The 14,833-nt window shown below is 34.2% G+C and overlaps 1 long non-coding RNA gene across 1 annotated transcript; it reads left to right on the top strand.

Moving 5' to 3' along the window:
* Window positions 1-13,461: 13,461 nt before the first annotated feature.
* LOC137850128 (uncharacterized) lies at window positions 13,462-14,016 on the top strand. Its single transcript, XR_011092285.1, has 2 exons — window positions 13,462-13,842; window positions 13,897-14,016. It is a non-coding gene; the product is annotated as an uncharacterized lncRNA (long non-coding RNA).
* The last annotated feature ends 817 nt before the right edge of the window (window positions 14,017-14,833 follow it).

Genomic DNA, 14,833 nt, shown 5'->3' with positions numbered 1-14,833 from the left:
TGTTTTGTAGAAATACGTTCATAAAGGATAATTTAATTACTCTTTTTAGTATTACAAGTTTCTGACCATCACATATAAGCAAAAAATAAGTAAATAAGCAAAAAGAGTGTGCAGTGGGTTTACATGGCAAGGTTTTGGTAGCAGGGGGCCATAGGGGTGGCTTCTGTGAGAAGGATCTAGAAACTGCCCCATGTTTGGTAAGGGCCCCACTGCTGACCAGAGCTGAGACAATAAGCAATATTGTTTTGCTCCTCTGTGAGAGCATATTTAAGACAGGGGAAAAAAAAATGCTTCACCACACAGCAGCTGGGAGAGTGAGAGGAGTGAGAAACAGCCATGCAGATGCCAAAGTCAGGGAAGAAGGAGGGGGAGAGGTGCTCCAGGCTCTGGAGCAGAAGTCCCCTGCGGCCTGTAGTGAGGACCATGGTGAAGCAGGATGTCCCCCTGCAGCCTATGGAGTACCACGGTGCAGCAGGGTTCCATGCTGGAGCCCGTGGAGGAGACCACGGTGGAGCAGGTAGCTCTGCACCAATGGAAGCTGCCGCCTGTGGAAGACCCCTGCCCAAGCAGATTTAGAGAAGGACCTGTAGCCTGTGGAGAGGAATCCACGCAGGAGCAGGTGACCTGGCAGGAACTGCTGCCTGTTGGAGCAGTTTGCTCCTGAGGGATGGACCCCATGGTATGGACCCATATCTGGAGCAGTTCTTGAAGAGCTGCTGCCTGTGGGAAGCCCACGTCGGATCAGTTCATTAAGGACTGTATCCCATGGGAGGGACCCCACAGCAAAGGGGACAAGAGTGACCAAGAAGGAACAGTAGAGAAGAAGCACTATAGACTGACCATAACCCCATTCCCCTGTTCCCCTATGCCAGTCAGGGGGAGGAGGTGGAAAAGGGTGTATGGGGAGGGGAGAAGGTGCTTTTGGTTTCATTCCTTTGTCATCTCAACCCTTGAGCCCTTTTCATTGTATTTTCTCGTAGTTCCTTTTTGAGGAGGAGCAGTGAGAGAGCGGTTGTGGTGAAGCTCAGCCGCCCACCTGAGTAAAACTGCCACAGAGTGTTTGGAAGAATCAGAAGTCCTTCAGTCTGTAATTAACTACTCATATAGCATCACCAGAAATTTTACATTGGAAAAAAAAAAATATATATAGAGAGAGAGAGAGAGAGAGAAAAACTGAGTGTTCTTCTAGTCATGATTGGCTCTCACTTATTTCTCCTTACAGGAATGTACAGAATTAGTGATTGTCCATCCTCTAGGATTCCACCTTTTTTTTTTTTTTTTTTTTTTTTTTTTTTTTTTTTTTTTCTGTGCAATGCATATGACACTCAATAGTGCTGGTGCATTCATTTTCCAGAACTTGAAAGTGAGGTTTAATTTACCCATCACTAGCCTTCCAATAAGCAGTAATAATCAGTATTGTAGATTCTCTCCCTCTGTAATTTCCCTCTGTAATTAGTGACACCTCTTAAGTATCATTTGCATTCTGTATTTGCAAGATGAAATTAATTAATTACACTCCTGATTTATAGAACCATAGAGTCATAAAATAGCTTGTGTGAAAGGGACCTTAAAGATTATCTAGTTCCAACTCCCTTGACATGGGTAGGAATGCCACCCACTAGATTGGGTTGTCCAGGGCCCCATTTAATAATAATTATTTGGGTAATGGATGCATAACCTTCTAGAGGTGACTATCACAACAGATTAATCATGAAGGATATCTAGCAGCTTGACCCATTGCCTACATTTCAGTATTTAGTCTCACTTGAGATTTGCTAGTGTATTGTCATTGATACCCAGCTTTCACTCTGGAATAATGTATTTATTTATTTATTTATTTTTCAAATTTTGCATATATTGGTCCCATGTGGATGCCTCAATTACACTGCAGCCACTTCAGTGATATTGGATGCATCTGTTTCAGTAAGTAAGTAAAGATTTAAACCAGTACCATAGTTTAGATGCTTAGTTCTAAAGATGCCGAGTACTGTGTTCAGTTTTGGGCCCTTCGCTACAAGAAGGACATCGAGGTGCTTGAGCGGGTCCAATGAAGGGCGACGAAGCTGGTGAGGGGCCTGGAGAACAAGTCCTACGAGGAGCGGCTGAAGGAGCTGGGCTTGTTCAGCCTGGAGAAGAGGAGGCTCAGGGGCGACCTTATCGCTCTCTACAGATACCTTAAAGGAGGCTGTAGAGAGGTGGGGGTTGGCCTGTTCTCCCACGTGCCTGGTGACAGGACGAGGGGGAACGGGCTAAAGTTGCGCCAGGGGAGTTTTAGTTTAGATGTTAGGAAGAGCTTCTTTACTGAAAGGGTTGTGAGGCATTGGAACAGGCTGCCCATGGAGGTGGTGGAGTCACCATCCCTGGAAGTCTTTAAAAGACGTTTAGATGTAGAGCTTAGGGATATGGTTTAGTGGGGACTGTTAGTGTTAGGTTAGAGGTTGGACTCGATGATCTTGAGGTCTCTTCCAACCTAGAAATTCTGTGATTCTGTGATTCTGTGATTCTGTGATTCTCAGACAGTTAAAATTCGGTACAATTAATTGACTCTCTACAAGTGATTGAGCTCCAGTGTTAAAACATACATGCGGTCTTTATGCAAGTATCTACATAAAGAATGATTATCTGGAGATGTCATTGTGGTCAGTATATATTTAGACAGTACAGAAAACTGACACCTGAAATAGACACATTGGGCAAGTTTGCTTTGCCTAAACATGGCATTAGGTGCTAATCAGGATGCCATAGAGTATCCCACATAGCCTACAGCTGATCCTGTAGAAACTAAAAGGTTTCTATTGGTCCAGTCCATATCATGACCCGCTCATAGACCTCTTAGATACTTCAGGGAATCACAATGATATCTGAGGTTTCTGTGTAGAGAACTGAATATATTGTCCAGCAGATTCTCAGATACTAGTACAAAATTCCATGTATGTATCTGATCTGGAGCTGAACTGCATATGTTTTTGATGGTGTATATCTGCTATAAATGCATATATATATATATATATATGGTTATTTAATCTGATCAATTTATAAAGTGGAATACAAATTTCTGTAGTTTTACTGATACTGTTATTTCTGAAAGGCTATAAAGAAACTTCCAAATTAAGACTATGAGCATGCTTATCTCTGACCTTTGCCTTTCTAATTACCAGTTTTCACTGTCTGCTAAGACATTAGTAGAAATGCATTAGAATTAAGGATCATAACTCACAACATATATTAAAATATTGTAATATTTTTAATATTTTAACAATTTTTATCAGGGTTGGAAAGTACTGTATTAAAGCTAGAGTCCTTATCAGAAGGGAAACTTGCAATTAAATGAAAAGCCGTAGAGTAGAAGATTCTGGATAATAAAACCAGAATAAATTACTTAATTTATTGATAAGATAAGGACGATCATGTTATGTTTTATTAAAATTACTCTGCTAAGAACACTGTAGATATATTAAATAGTTACATACAAAGGATATGTCCCATTTAGTCAGTGCATCCCTTTTTCTCCTTGTAGGACAAAACTGATCTTCTCTTAAAAAAAAAAAAAAATCAGCAAGAGTTTGTTTATTTATTTATTTATTTATTTATTTTTCTCATGTTTTCCATTGTCTTCAGTGATGTGTATACACTGTACAGAATATGTGAAAGATTTTGTAAGTGATATGAAAGCAACATAGGTGTATGCAAAATATGTCCCTTCCCCACCCCTTACCAAGTAACATATTGTGACAAGCAAGATTTAGAAGAATCAGATTTTGCAATGCCTATCCAAATCTCTTGAATCTAAGGAAGAATGTAAATAATAACTCTATGCCAGTCTTTTTCTTAAAGAAAACTCTTTTGTTTTGCTTGAATAAAGAAACAAGAGACACTATAACAAGCCAAATATATATGTATACATACATATTATATATATATGTATATATATATATATACACATATATATTTGGCTTGTTATAGTGTCTCCTGTGATTATATATATATTATATATATATATAATTATATATATATATAATATATAATATATATTATATATATATTATATATATATATTATATATATAATATAATATATAATTATATATATTATATAATATATAAATATAATATATATAATATATATAATATATATATTATATATATACTATATATACTATATACTATATACTATATACTATATACTATATACTATATACTATATACTATGAACTATGAACTATGAACTATAAACTATAAACTATAAACTATAAACTATAAACTATAAACTATATACTATAACAAGCCAAATATATATGTATACATATATATTTATATATATGTATACATATATATATACAATATATATATATATATATATATTGTATACAATATATATGTATACATATATATTTGGCTTGTTATAGTATATAGTTTATAGTTTATAGTTTATAGTTTATAGTTTATAGTATATAGTATATAGTATATAGTATATAGTATATTTATTGTATATAGTATAGTATATAGTATATTTGGCTTGTACAGTGCATAGTATATAGTTTATATAGATATTATATATATATTCAATACATAAATATATTATAGAAATATATAACATATAATATAATAATAATATATTGTATAAATATATTCAATATATAAATATATTGATATTTTATATCGATTTTATATTATATATATTGAATATATATATATTCAATATATAAATATATTGAATATATATATTTGTATATATATATTTGTATATATATATTTGGCTTGTTACAGTGTATATGTATTATGTATATATATATATATATATATATATATATATATATATATATATATATTTTTTTTTTTTTTTTTTTCTGTCATTTTAAGTGATCTTATAGCAGCCAGTAATTTTAGACTGTATTGTCATAAATAATAATGGGAGATGGACATAGGAAAGAGCCTTTGAAAGATTACATTGATTTTGTTTACCTTAAAGGAAAGTTAAGCAAAGTAATATGTTTGTAAATAGAGGTTGCAAACTTCAAAAGAGAAACCAGCAAATTGAATAAACTGATCATTAAACCAAGGATTTCAAGGACTTTCATTTAGAATGTTTAAACTAATACCACCCAATTTGTGTTGTTTTTTTTTTCAAGCTTCTGTTTTCTGAGGATGGTGTGTGTTTACAGAATGAATTACATAACAAGATGTTCAAAGCAACAACCCTAAACTTGGTTTCAGTAGCAAAGAGGAATATAACTGTTCTTTTTAAGTGATTAGGGAAAGCTGATAATAATTTTCACTAAAAAAGAATGGTAACATATATGGGTTAGGGCATATATGATACCTGGCCAAGGATAGAAATTAAAAGTCTTAATTTAGAAAAATAATTGTTTTGAAACAATCTACAAAACATATCTGTGTTTTGAAGAAATATATCCTTTAAAATAAATATTTATAATTAACTATTAACGTAATATAATAATTAAATATAATAAATTTTATATATGATTTACTGAGATTCTAAAGGACAATTCTTATGTCCAGGAGATCCTTTGCTCTGGACAAAAAGCAACATCATCAACAACAACAAATTTGTTAGATACAAAAGACATAACCCAAGGGTAGTACGGCAAACAGGAAAATTAATTTTGAGCAATACTATATTAAAAAGTAACATTTTTATTTCAGCCCTTTAGAGAGGAACCTCTCTTATTGTATGACCCCTATTTGTTCCTGAAATATGGATACTGATTTTTTTTTTTTTAATTATTTTTATTCTGCCAGGAAAACATGGAAATCTCCAATGTGCCTAAATAAATTTATTTTTATGCCATTGTTGCAACTCAAAGACTAAAAAAGTGTTCTTAAGTATCAGTTTCAGCTTCATGAAGTAACAACTCCAAACAGATCAGATACGAATAAATTTTATGTGTAAACGTAAGAGTAAATATATGTAACTTTAGGATACTCGTGCTTTTAACCATCTACTATGTATTTTTTAATTTATTTATATATATTTATTTTATTATTTTCCCTATATCTAATGAAATCTATATATTACTGAAAGAAAAATGTATGGGATTCCGTACAGACTAAAGAGATTTATCATTATTGTTGTTATTATTATTATTATTATATTCAATGATATAATAATAATAATAGTAATAATGATAATGATAATGATAATAATAATGATAATGATAATGATAATAATAATAATAACAACAACAATAATAATAATAACAACAATAATAATAATTTCTCTGTATGATGCCTGAACCTCTATTTCCTCTGGCGTCTTAAACAGACCACTAATTTTCTGTTATTTAGAAAGTAAATTAAGTGAAAAGGGAGTCATTGACTACTAGAGAGAGAACAATAGCTTTTGTGTTTTTCAGATATGTCATAACACAACCTAGAAGAAAAGCTATGAAATGGCAGTGAACAGTTAGGTATGGTCCGGGACCTGTTCTACAATCGTTTCTCTTTCTTACTTTCTCTAAGCACCTATGATTTAGATATTCCTTCCCCATCTCCTTCACCCCACCCCCACCCCCCATCCCCTATTCCCACTATTTCATCTGTCAAGAAAGATGTTACAGTATGTGGTGGCTTCAGTCATGGCCAGCTGAGCTCCACAAAAACCACTCTCTCACTCCCCCTCCTCAAAGGGAAAGAGGGAGAAAATATGATGCAAAGGGATCAAGGGTCGAGGTAAGGATGGGGAGATCACAAAAACATTTTCCCCTCTTCCACCCTCTTCCACCTCCTCCCCCCAGAAGGTGCACAAGAACAGGGGAATGGGGTTGCGGTCAGTCTACAGCACTTCATCTTTGCCGCTCCTTCTCAGTCACTCTCTGCCCCTTCTCCATATGGGGTCCCTCCTACAGGATTCTGTCCTTCCTGAACTGATCCTGCATGGACTTCACATAGGCAGCAGCTCTTCAAAAACTGCTCCCACATGGTTCTGTACCATGGGGCCATCCATCAGGAGCACACTGCTCCAACCTGAGTCCCCCCCATGGGCAGCAGCTCCTGCCAGGTTACCTGCTTCTGCCTGGGCTCCTCAGTCTCCAGGTCTGGCTTGGAATCTACTCTGGCAGGAGTTCTTCATGAGCCGCAGCCTCCTTCAGGCCAGATCCGCCTGTTCCACCATGGTCTTCTCCACAGACTGCAGCTTGGAAATCTGATCCACCATGATACAACATGGGCTGCAGGTGGACAACCTGCTTCACCACGGCCCTCTCCACAGTTCCTCCACAAGGGAACTTCTCCAGCACCTGTAGGACCTCCTCCCCCTCCTCCTTCACTGTCTTCACTGACCATGGTGTCTGCAGAGCTATTCTATTATTCTATTTCTCCCTCCCTTGATCCCAGTATTATTTATTTATTTATTTATTTTATTGGCCCAGCTCTGGCAAGCAGCAGGACCCTTATATAACATGGGGCAGCTTCTGGATTCTTCTCTCAGAAGCCACCTCTGTGGACCTCTGCTACCAAAACCTTGTCAAATTAACTCACTACTCAGTAAAATAACATTTATTTTTGTGTAGAATATTTCATTATTGTAGAATAACATATTATTAGAAACATAAAGATTAAATAACTTAGGAAGCTGAATTATTTCTGAAAGACATTTCACCTAACTTCTCCTTTCATTATCAAAAGAATTGCATATATGCAGAATTTTTGAAAGACTTAATAAAAGTGTCTGAATAAAGTATTTCATGGGTACCAGCAATAAAGATTCACATTTTTTTTTTTAGATTTTATTTTCTGCTGATAGAATTAAATTGGCTATAACTGCCTTGCAAAAGAAAAAAAAATGTGGAATATGGCAAAGCAGCATGACCTCATCTATTCAACATTTCCAGTGGGTTCTTCAATCAAGATCTGACAGAACATCTATGTAACTCTTTGGAGTTACACTGGAGCTAGTCTTTTTACATGTGAGATATTTCCTAAGGCATAAATCGAACTAAGGAATAAATGTACTGTTTTCAGCTGAAATCGCCAAATTTTCTTCCTAGTAGCTGGTATGGCACTGTGTTTTGTATTTAGGATGAGAATTATGATGATAATACATCAGTGAATTAGTGTAATGAATTACACTAAACTAAGTCAACAGCTTTTCAAATTTTCATACTTCCCTGCCAGTGAGGAGGCTACAGGTGCACTAGAAGCTGTGAAAGGACAGAATCAAAACAGCTAATCTGAACTGGCTAATGGGATGATACTGTATGATATCTCACTTGGACACTCATTCTTATTTACCTTGCTAAGAAAACACAAATATAAAATAAAATAAAAAATACACCAAATACACCACCACTCAAACTAAAAACATTTGATTTAAAAAAAAAAAAAAAAAAAAAGGACCTGAAAAGGACCATTGCACCTGAATTTAGCCACATAAAGTATTATTATCATGTGATTTAAGTAAAACAGAGTAACATACTCATGAGTGAGTAGTAAATATTGAAGCAGAGTTTGAAAGCTGAAGACCTGTAGGCTTTAAATAAATGTATTAAAATTATTCAGACTACTTAAATTAAAAGGTATGATTGCAGACAATTCAGGTCTGTTCCCTAAGCAGAAATTAGGGAACAAATTAATAAAGAAGGCTACTTTCAACAAATAGCTTAACCCATTTTTATTTATAACCCAGAAATAAATATGGATTTATTTAAAACATTGGAAAATGAAAACATATTTTTAAATTTTTAGGGTGTACTCCCGTGCTTGTATCAAAAAGAAGATGCATTATAAATTTGAAAGCTCATGATGCTTTAAAAAAAAAAAAGTTAGCAAACATTTAAATGGAATAAAGTTAATTTGAAGAGTAAAATTACACGTCGTATTAAAAAATCTCCAAATACGTACTTCAGTAGAGATCAACAGAGTATCTCTGTATAGATAGAATAGAGATCTCTGTAAAGATCAATATATTAATACTTGTCTTTTTTCCTATAGTAAAAAAATGTTCTGTCACCCTTTAGAGTCATATTAAGCAAACCTGTTATTATTATTATTAACACTATAAACTTTTTCTAAATCAAGAGTATTCCTAACTAAACCTGCACTTTTTTTTTTTTTTTTTCCTTTCAAAAGTTTTCTTCCAGTCACTATTTTGATTCATGTGGTGGATATCTAAAAAAAAAAATATATATATATATATTTGCTATACACCCTAATGAATATCACCCGGTTCCCACATTTGCATTTAAAACTGAACAATGAATTAAATGTTCTTATATATTTCCTAGACTATGTCTTACAGTTAGAACCAAATAAAAGACTTTCTCAGCATAATAAGACTTGAACTTAAAGCTCAGTGTTATTGAATCCAAAATTACAACACAATACATTAAAGAAAGAATAGGGATACAGTACAATATCATAGAATAGAATACAGTAGCGTAGCATAGCATAGCATAGCATGAATAGAATAGAATAGCATAGCATAGCATAGCACAGAATAGCATAGCATAGCATAGCACAGAATAGCATAGCATAGCATAGCATAGCATAGCATAGCATAGCATAGTATAGAATAGAATAGAATAGAATAGAATAGAATAGAATAGAATAGAATAGAATAGAATAGAATAGAATAGAATAGAATAGAAGACATTACATGGAAAAAATTATAATCATATTGAAAAAAAATATATTTATATATCCATATATATCCTTTTATCTATTGGTATACAGAAGATTATTCCTTGCCAGTGAGTCTAAATGTATCTTAGTTTTTAAGCTATCAGATGGCAATACTTTTAAAACTGCCTGGAAACAAATGTTTTCATCATTACAATTTATTACCTTTTTTTTTTTTTTTTTTGAGTTACTTTTTGCTTCCTCAACTTTCACAGTCCAATGAAGAATAGGTATACTGAATTGGTTTTGATATCCTACAGTTTAAGACATATCTATTAATTGGAACTTTATCAGGTATGTCACATACTTAGAAGACATTCTGTTACTTTATAGCCTAAAGTTTTTTTTTTTCTGATCCAATAGAATAAATACATGTCAAAATTCTTAAATCTGGCTTTAGTCAGGACTTCTATTTTGTATTATTTACTAAAAGAACACCCACCCAGGAACAGAAGATTTAATTAATTTTATTCCGAGTATTAAAAACATTAGAAGAAAAGAAGTATTTCATTAATGAGTGGTGCTTTACAACTTCATCATATCACTGCATGCTGAAGTCCTGGGGTTGCAGTGATCTTAACTGAAAGACTATTTTTCCTTATTAAGCTGCTTTCCCTTAATAAGTTTTTCCTTGAAAAGCTGTAGATTCTTTTACGTGACAGTGCATTTAGTTGTTTTTTTGTTGTTGCTCTCCTCCTGAATCAAAAGAAGGAGGCAAGGAGGCACAATGAAGTCTCTAAAACTGAGAAGAAAGGCAGCAGAAAAAAAAAAAAAAAAAAAAAAAAAGGTTCAATTCAGCCCAATGGTTCCGCTGAGATGACAAACTAAGAATCTTAAACAATTTCCATCATTTAACATTTTATCATTTCAGAAGTGGACCAGGGTAGCAATGCAGCTTATCTCCAACTGGCAACTAGCAAACTGCCATTAATTATAATAAAGAAATAATAATCCTCAATAATAATCCTCAGATTATTACATTAATATATCCCATAATGTCACATGAACATAGTCATCTGCAATGAAATGTTTGTGAAGTTTTTGACCAGCAACACAATATCTCCTGGATTTACAGTGTTGTATTCAAATATAACTTGAAAATAACATATTTTTTATATATTCAATTCCTATTTTTCTAAAAAAAAAATAGGTAGAGAATAATATATATATATATATATTGTGTGTGTGTGAGAGTATGTGTCTATATGTGGTGATTTATTATTTTTTTTCTTTTCCATTTGGTGTATTCTTTCAGATATAAATTATAGCAGATGTATATGAGGACCTGGTGTAGACACAGATGCAATAAAGGGCATTATATACATTGAGACTTAAGCAAGAAAAAGAAACCAAAGTGCATACCATTAGTATGAATATTTTCACTAATTAATTTAATATTAGTCTAACAGTAAAGATACAATTTCCAACAAATGATCCAGTGATTTTTTCTAGTGACATCGTAGAAAATGAATTAATTATTCTTATTAACGGTATTTTTTTTCTATAAATATTGAATTTGCACATAACTTTAGCATAGCATTACTCAGATAAATGTACAGTTAAATTAGCAAACTGTTCCTCTTGATTACCCAGTTTTTCCTGAGACAATGTTAGAAACTGGGAAGCTGACAGATAAATAGACATCTAATTTAACATTTTCTCTTTTGTTTGGTGCTGCACACATAATTTCTATGTTCTTTCACAGTTTTCTTAATGCTGTATTTAATCTATATAACATTCACTAACATTTATTACCTAGTCGTTTCTTGAACTAATCAAATGAAAACTTATCAATATATTGATAAGAAAATACTGAGAAAGAAAATATGCCCTAATCTTCAGAGAAGGTCATTGCATGTTTGTATGCATTTATGCCTCTAACTAAAAATACAGAAAAGCAAGAAATGTCTCGCAAAACAAATGGACAGAAAAATAATGTTATTATCTATTGACTAGATGACAGGTATATAAAAATATGTATATTAAATAGCACATATATATAAATACGGTAATATAAATTAATAAAGTTTCTGAAGCGTATAATAGGACCTAAAGCTGGCACTATTAGGAGAGATAGAGAGAGAGGAAGTAGAAGGGAGTTAAAAAGTTGTTTCATTTTGGAAATACTGTGTACTTCCTGTTGTATTTCCCAGATGACACAGACAAAGTGAAAAACTCAATCTTAAATATAAAAGCTCAAGTGGCAGCTCCTTAAGAAACTGCTGACTGTATTTCTCAAAAGGAAAGGCTATGAGTTTTAAAGACACAAGCTCTGAAAGGTATACTCTTAGCATAACAAAGACCCAAGAGGTCTGAGGAAGAGAGGAAAACAAGGTATACCAGAGGCCATCACAGAAAAACCTTTCCTTTCAGGTGATCTTAGTCACTGGTTTGGTAACAGATAAGAAAAGATCAGTTCCAGAAGTCAGTGGGAACCTTCAAATTTAATAATTCATTGATACTTATCCTAGCCTGTGTACACTACAAATCTTGCAGAACATCTGATTTTTAATTAAATATGAATAAATCCAGATGTACAATGCAATTTTAATGTGAGCACTAACATTCCTAACAACATCCTTTACTAATACCTTTCAGCAAAGCAAGATGACAGAAAAGCTTTCATTATTGACACAATGAATTTCACTTTCTATTCTAAGACTAGAACACACCATTATTAGACAATGTATACTGTTTGAAACAGTAATTAAGGTTTTGTTATTGTCTTCCCTCTTTTCTATTGACTTTTTTTTTTCTTTTTTTTTAGGATGTGCTCTTATGCTGTAATTATAAACTGTATCTATTTATAGATAAGCAGTTTCTTTGAAGTTGCTTAACCTGAATAGTGAAGACAGACATCTCTGAGATATTTTAAATACATACAATGAAGAAGAAACATGTATATGTATTATTCTGACTAAATACCATCTGATTTGAAAATCTGGTTTTGTTTGTTTTCCTTTTTACTCAGAAAATAAAAGAAAAAATATATAAATAAAGGAAAAATAGAAATGTATTTTTAAGTTTCAATAGAGTACTTGAAACTGATATATTTGTTTTATAGTAATGACATTTTTATTTTCAAAAAATGAGTTTGAAACCATAGGTAAAAAATAAAAATCTGTTCTGGTACAATTATTTGAATTATTAATTTTGCCAAAAAAAAAAAAAAAAAAAAAAGGAAGAGAATGTCCTTAAGATATTGTAAATATTATATTAGGAAGACCAAAAAAAAAATTACTTGCCAGTAATGTTTATTGATTTGGTGTTCCTTAATGATAGAATAAGAATAAGCAGAATAAGCAGAAAGGAAAAGAGGCAGATAGGGAGGGAGGGAGATAAGGAGGGAGATAAGGAGGGAGATAAGGAGGGAGATAAGGAGGGAGGGAGGGAGGGAGGGAGGGAGGGAGGGAGATAAGGAGGGAGATAAGGAGGGAGATAAGGAGGGAGATAAGGAGGGAGATAAGGAGGGAGGGAGGGAGGGAGGGAGGGAGGGAGGGAGGGAGGGAGGGAGGGAGGGAGGGAGGAAGGAAGGAAGGAAGGAAGGAAGGAAGGAAGGAAGGAAGGAAGGAAGGAAGGAAGGAAGGAAGGAAGGAAGGAAGGAAGGAAGGAAGGAAGGAGATCTGTTTATCTTTTGAAAATTAATTAAAATTTGTTCATCTTTGTTAAAGGGACATTTAATTAGAAACGCACAATTCTCTTCATAAGCTAATTTAAAAATTATTAACAGTGAAGTCACAAAATAAAAAATGGAGTTGCCACTAGCTGGAAATTCTTAGATAAAGATACCAGGTGTCACATTAAAGGGGTGTAGCTGATTAACCGTTACGGGCCCGGTTGGATTCAGAGTACTGAACCAGTCGGACATTCACCAAAAACACATTAACCGCCTGGGGGTCCAGTCAGACATTCACCAAAAACGTATTAACCACCTGGGGGTCCGTTCAGACATTCACCAAAAATGCATTAACCGTCTGGGGGTCTGGTTAGATTCAGAACACTGAACTATCACGGATAACCACCCTCACCCTAGTTGCATTAATGAGAGCTATCACAATGCAATCAAGTATGGTTTAGTACAGCAACAGATAATCAGGTTCTTTTGGATTGCCGGCGATAGTGACTGTCTGCAAAAGCAAGCTAGTATGCATGAAATACACAGGTGTTATAGGTGTTACAGATGTTACAGGTGTTATAGGTGTTGTAGGTGTTACGGGTGTTACAGATGTTATAGATGTTACAGATGTTATAGATGTTATAGATGTTATAGATGTTACAGATGTTATAGATGTTATAGATGTTATAAGTGTTACAGATGTTATAGGTGTTATAGGTGTTACAGGTGTTACAGGTGCGCAGCCTAGAAATAAACGCGTTAAAAGGATCAAAGACTCTATAGAGATTTATAAGCAAATATTCAGATCTCACCCAAAAGCGTCCCAATGGGGGGGGAAGAGAGGCTCAGCCCGTCGACTGATCCCAGGAGTCAGGTGGTCCTAAGGATGTTGTATGTCCTTGGGATGGTATCTCCCCTGACGATGGTATCTTCCCTAACATCCCCTCTCTCTTGGGCCAATTTATATTATTTTCTATCTTTTAGGTGGAGCTTGAGTGGCTTTAGTCAAGCATATCTTAGTTATGATTGGTGTAAAGTTTTCCCGTCTCCGTTTAAAGTAATAGGCTCCGAGAAATTCAGAGCGCATGCTCAGTGAGGGGTGGTCGCACCTTGGAGGCGGGTAGCTTTTGGGATGGAGGTGTGTTTTGGTATTATAATGATATTATAATGAGCCAAAAGTACACTAGGGTACAGCATTTGTCAAAACATGACAGGTCTTTGGCTTAGGGTGGCAAAAAGTGCAGCTTTGTGCACAAGAACAATCGAGGCCCCACCTGATTACAGAGCCTAGCCGTGGTGTCTCCACTCCACTCCACGCTCCGTGGTGTTCCTTAGAGCTAGCACACCAAGTTTCCCCAGCGCGATAGCATCTAAGGTTGGGAGCCTAGGGAATGCAGTTATGCCCTACCCTGAAAGCCTCTTCAATGCAAAAGATTGCAATGAAATTTAAACACAAACATTTCAAAGAGAGAAATTTTTCAAACTTGCATATTGCCAGATCACCAGCATGGGCATATAACTGTATCTTTTGTCTTCTTTTTGTCTTCTTTTCTTCTTTTAGAAACAACACGAACTACTGTAA

The sequence above is a fragment of the Anas acuta genome, chromosome 1, assembly GCF_963932015.1.
Source record: "Anas acuta chromosome 1, bAnaAcu1.1, whole genome shotgun sequence".
Lineage (NCBI taxonomy): Eukaryota > Metazoa > Chordata > Aves > Anseriformes > Anatidae > Anas > Anas acuta.
Note: the sequence above shows the minus strand (reverse complement) of the source record. Positions and strands in the feature narration are given on the sequence as shown.